Genomic DNA, 6000 nt, shown 5'->3' with positions numbered 1-6000 from the left:
GTTTAAAGGGCTATTGGCTTTTTTTTTACCTCTTTTGCTTCTCTCTTTTTTTTCACTGCTTTTTCTTGCTTCAAGAATCAATTTCATGATTTTTCAGATCAGCAATAATATTTGTCTTGTTCATCATTCTTTCAGGAGCCAACAATTTTAACATTCATAAAATTCAATATAAAAAATATGCACTGTTCAAGCATTCATTCAGAAGACAAAAAGTATTGTCACCACATATAAATAATTAGAATTTTCCTTATTAAGAACTCGTAAAAAATATTGCCTCTTTATTCTAAAAATCTACTATTTTATTCATGTTTGATGATGATGAGAAAAATAAATTATAGCTTAATTGGAGATAAAATCAAAATAGAGATACTAATTACTACTACTTCATATATGACTTATAAGGTAAATTCCTAATAAGAACAATTATCACAGAGTTAAAGCTAAGATTAGGACTCAACAACCTTTATTTTGGGAGGTCGATGCTCCCTTAGTCTGTGGAGTGTGTGGTCCTTCAAGAGACAGCTTCTGACGCTTCAGTTCCCTCATTTCATGCCTCTGCTCCTCTTGTTCCCCAAGCAGTTTGCAAATCATGCTATTTTGATTTTTTTGTTCTTCCTTTAGTTGGTCCATAGCTTCTTGCAACTTGGTGATAGATGCTTCAAGACGCTCCCAGTATTCAATTTGAGGGATTTCCGGGAGGAACTCCTGTGCTCTCCTCTTGATGGGGTCGTCCTGCACTTGTTATCCTTTCATTGACTTTTTGGTGATTGGTCGGTCAACTGAGATATACTCAGTCACTCCCATCTTCACCCCAGCATCTTTACATAGCATAGAGATTAAGCTTGGATAAGCCAATTTGGCATCTTTGGAGTTCTTGTTTGCAATTGTGTAAAGTTCACAAGAAATCAGCTGATGAACTTCCACTTTTTTTCCCAACATAATACAATGGATCATTACTGCTCTTTTGATGGTGACTTCAGAGCAGTTGCTAGTGGGCAGTATAGAACGCCCATTAAAGTCCAGCCAGCCTCTAGTGACTGGTTTGAGATCTCCTCTCTTGAGTTGGTTTAGGACACCCTTTGTGCTGGTTGTCCACTTGGTTCCAGGGAGGCATATGTCCTCTAGAATTTTGTCCAAGCTCTATATGTCCTCTAGAATTTCGTCCAAGCCCTTATTTGTTCTCATCATTCTCCTATTAAAGGAGTCTGGGTCATCTTTCAGCTAAGGTAGCTTAAAGATTTCCCTGATTTTGTCAAGGAGAAGGTGAACAATCTTCCCTCTGACCAAAGTCCGATAATCATAGAAAGCGGCTCCAGCTATTCTCTGCCTATCTGTTTGCCACAGATTAGAGTAGAATTCCTGAACCATGTTCCTTCCCACCTTTGTTTCAGGATTAGCTAGGATTTCCCAGCTCCTGTTTCGAATTTGCTCTTGGATCTCTGGATATTCGTCTTCTTTCAGATCGAATTTAACTTCTGGGATCACTGACCTTAGACCCATTATTTTGTAGTAATGGTCTGAATGTTCTTTGGTTAATAACTTCCTTTGATTCCAAAGTGGTTTTAGAATATTCTCTTTCTTGCCTCTTGGAGTGGTTTATTTTCCCTTAGGAGCCATGATCTTAGTGGGTATTGGTTTAGTGATCACGGATAAACACACCAAACTTAGAGGTTTGCTTGCCCTCAAGCAAAAGAAAAGAAAAGAGAAGGATAGAAGGAGAGCCAATTTTTTGAATTATGGAGGGGAGGAGAGGAGGGAGGCCGAACTAGGATTTAAAGGGAAGGGGTGGGTTTTTCGAAAATTTTGAAGGAGATATGATAGAAGATATAATTTGTAAAAGATAAGTATGATAGGAAAAAGATGCAATTTAAAATTGAAAAGATATGAAAGATATTTAAAAAAATAAATCTGAATTTTGAAAAGAGGATATGATGAATTTAAAAGAAAAGATTTGAGAAGAATTTAAAAAGATAATTGAGTTTTGAAAAAGATTTGAAAAGAAGTTGGAGAGGATTTGAAAAGGATTTGTGTTTATGAATTAAGATACATTTGATATCTTTGAAAAAGGATTTGAAAAATTAGGATTAAAAATTTTTGGAATTGAAGTTTGGAATATGAGAGTTTGTAACATGTTTATGTAAGAAATCATGAATTGAAACATAAAAATTGGAAAAAGTTTGAATTGAAAACGAATTTACCTCCTCCCCATAATACTGGCGTTAAACGCCCAAACAATACATGTTTTGGGAATTTAACGCCCATTTGTAGCTTCTCCTGGGCGTTTAACGCCCAGCTGTTGCTTCTGGCTGGCGTTAAACGCCAGGAACTCTTTTCTCACTGGGCGTTTTTCTGAACACCCAGGACGTTGTAAATCTGGCATTAAACGCCCAGAAGATGCTTCTTTCTGGCGTTTAACACCCAGATGTGAACTCATGCTTCTTTCTTTATTGTCTTTAGCTGGACTATTACTTAGCTTTAATCAAGTCTCAGTTTTGAGCAGTCTTGCTCAAAATTGCTTTCAATATAATGTTTGACTCTCTGTCCATTAATAATGAACTTTTTGTCAGAGTCATTATCCTGAAGCTCTACGTATCCATATGGTGACACACTTGTAATCACATAGGGACCTCTCCACCGGGATTTCAATTTCCCGGAAAATAATCTGAGTCTAGAATTAAACAGCAGAACTTTCTGCCCTAGCTCAAAGACTCTAGAGGACAGCTTCTTATCATGCCATCTTTTTGCTTTCTCTTTGTAAATTTTTGCATTTTTGAAAGTATTGAGTCTGAATTCCTCTAACTCATTTAACTGGAGTAATCATTTTTCTCCAGCTAACTTGGCATAAAGGTTTATGAATTTGGTTGCCCAGTAGGCCTTATGTTCCAATTCCACTGGCAAGTGACAGGCTTTTTCAAACACAAGCTAGTATGGAGAGGTCCCTATAGGAGTCTTGAATGCTGTTCTGTATGCCCACAGAGCATCATCCAAGATTCTTGCCCAATCCTTTCTACGGTTAATCACAGTCCGTTCCAGGATTCTTTTAAGTTCTCTATTAGAGACTTCAGCTTGCCCATTTATCTGTGGATGATATGGAGATGCCACCCTGTGGCTAACTCCATATCGGACCATAGCAGAGTAAAACTGTTTATTGCATAAATGAGTGCTCCCATCACTAATTAGTATTCTAGGGACACCAAATCTGCTGAAGATGTGTTTCTGGAAGAATTTCAGCACTTAGTATCATTAGTGGGTGTTGCAATAGCTTCCACCCACTTGGATACATAATCCACTGCCACCAGAATATAAGTGTTTGAGTATGATAGTGGGAAAGGCTACATGAAGTCAATACCCCATACATCAAACAACTCAATCTCCAAGATCCCTTGTTGAGGCATGGCATAACTGTGAGGCAGATTGCTAGATCTTTTGGCAACTGTCATAATTAAGTACAAACACTCGGGAGTCTTTATAGAGAGTAGGCCAGTAGAAGCCACTTTGGAGTACTCTTGTGGCTGTTCGCTTACTTCCAAAATGTCCTCCATATTGCGATCCATGGCAATGCCATAGGATCTTCTATGCTTCTTCTTTAGGCACACATCTACGGATTATGTCGTCAGCACATCTCTTGAAGAAATATGGTTCATCCCAAAGATAGTACTTTGCATCTGTGATCAATTTCTTTGATTGCTGCCTACTATACTCTTTGGGTATGAATCTCACAGCCTTGTAGTTTGCAATGTCTACAAACCATGGTACTTCCTGGATGGCAAAGAGTTGCTCATCTGGAAAGTTTTCAGAGATCTCAGTAAAAAGGAGGGACGCCCCTTCTACTGGTTCTATTCGGGACAGGTGATCTGCTACTTGGTTCTCTGTCCCTTTTCTATCTCTTATTTCTATATCAAACTCTTGCAAAAGTAACACCCATCTGATGAGTCTGGGTTTTGAATCCTGCTTTGTGAGTAGATATTTAAGAGCAGCATGGTCAGTATACACAATCACTTTTGATCCTACTAAATAAGATCTAAACTTGTCAATGGCGTAAACCACTGCAAGTAACTCTTTTTCTGTGGTTGTATAGTTCTTCTGTGCGTCATTTAAAACATGACTGGCATAGTAAATTACGTGCAGAAGCTTGTCATGCCTTTGTCCCAACACTGCACCAATGACATGGTCACTGGCATCACACATTAGTTCAAATGGTAATGTCCAATCTGGTGCAGAGATGACTGGTGTTGTGACCAGCTTAGCTTTCAAACTCTCAAATGCCTGCAGACACTCCTTATCAAAGATAAATGGCGTGTCAGCAGCTAGCAGATTACTCAGAGGTTTGGCATTTTTTGAAAAATCTTTTATAAACCTCCTCTAGAATCCTGCATGCCCCAGAAAGCTTCTGATTGCCTTAACATTGGCAGGTGGTGGTAATTTTTCAATTACCTCTACCTTAGCTTGATCCACCTCTATTCCATTGTTCGAAATTTTGTGCCCAAGGACAATTCCTTCAGTCACCATATAGTGACATTTCTCCCAGTTTAAAACTAGGTTAGTCTCTTGGCACCTCTTTAGAACAAGTGCTAGATGGTCAAGGCAGGAGCTAAATGAGTCTCCAAATACTGAAAAGTCATCCATGAAGACTTCCAGAAATTTTTCCACCATATCAGAAAAAATAGAGAGCATGCACCTTTGAAAAGTTGCAGGTGCATTGCACAGACCAAATGGCATCCTTCTGTATGCAAATACTCCGGATGGACATGTGAATGCTATTTTTTCTTGATCCTGGAGATCTACTGTAATTTGATTATAACCTGAATATCCATCCAGGAAGCAGTAGTATTCATGACCTGCTAGTCTCTCTAGCATCTGGTCTATGAATGATAAAGGAAAATGATCCTTTCTGGTAGCTGTATTGAGCCTTCTGTAATCAATACACATACGCCACCCTGTAACTGTTCTTGTAGGAACCAGTTCATTTTTTTCATTATGAACCACTGTCATGCCACCCTTCTTAGGGATGACTTGGACAGGGCTTACCCAGGGGCTATCAGAAATAGGATAAATAATCCCAACCTCTAGTAATTTAGTGACCTCCTTCTGCACCACCTCCTTCATGGCTGGATTCAGCCGCCTCTGTGGTTGAACTACTGGCTTAGCGTCATCCTCCAATAGGATCTTGTGCATGTATCTGGCTGGGATAATGCCCTTAAGATCACTGATGGACCACCCAAGAGCTGTCTTGTGTGTCCTTAACACTTGAATTAGTGCTTCCTCTTCCTGTGGCTCTAAGGTAGAGCTTATGATTACAGGAAACGTATCATCTTCTCCTAGAAGTGCATATTTCAGGGATGGTGGTAATGGCTTGAGCTCGGGTTTGGGAGGTTTCTCCTCTTCCTGATGGATTTTCAGAGGTTTTATTATTCTCTCTGGTTCCTCCAGATCAGGCTGAGCATCTTTAAAGATATTCTCTAACTCTGATTCGAGACTCTCAGTTATATTGACCTCTTTTACCAGAGAGTCAATAATATCAATGCTCATGTAGTCGTTTGGGGTGTCTGGATGCTGCATAGCTTTGACAACATTCAGCTTAAACTCGTCCTTATTGACTCTCAGGGTTACTTCTCCTTTTTAGACGTCAATGAGGGTTCGTCCAGTTGCTAGGAAAGGTATTCCTAGAATGAGAGTTGCACTCTTGTGCTCTTCCATTTCCAGCACCACAAAGTCAGTGGGAAAGGCAAATAGCCCAACCTTGATAATTATGTCTTCAATCACGCCTGATGGGTATTTAATGGAGCCATCAGCAAGTTGGAGACATATCCGGGTTGGTTTGACTTCTTCAGTCAAACCAAGCTTTCTGATGGTAGATGCAGGTATTAGGTTGATACGTGCCCCAAGATCACATAAAGCTTGCTTAGTACAAGTACCTTCTAATGTGCATGGTATCATGAAGCTTCCGAGATCTTTAAGCTTCTCAAGTAAGCTTTTCAGAATGACTGCACTGCATTCTTC

This window comes from Arachis duranensis, chromosome 9, assembly GCF_000817695.3.
Source record: "Arachis duranensis cultivar V14167 chromosome 9, aradu.V14167.gnm2.J7QH, whole genome shotgun sequence".
Taxonomy (NCBI): domain Eukaryota; kingdom Viridiplantae; phylum Streptophyta; class Magnoliopsida; order Fabales; family Fabaceae; genus Arachis; species Arachis duranensis.
Note: the sequence above shows the minus strand (reverse complement) of the source record.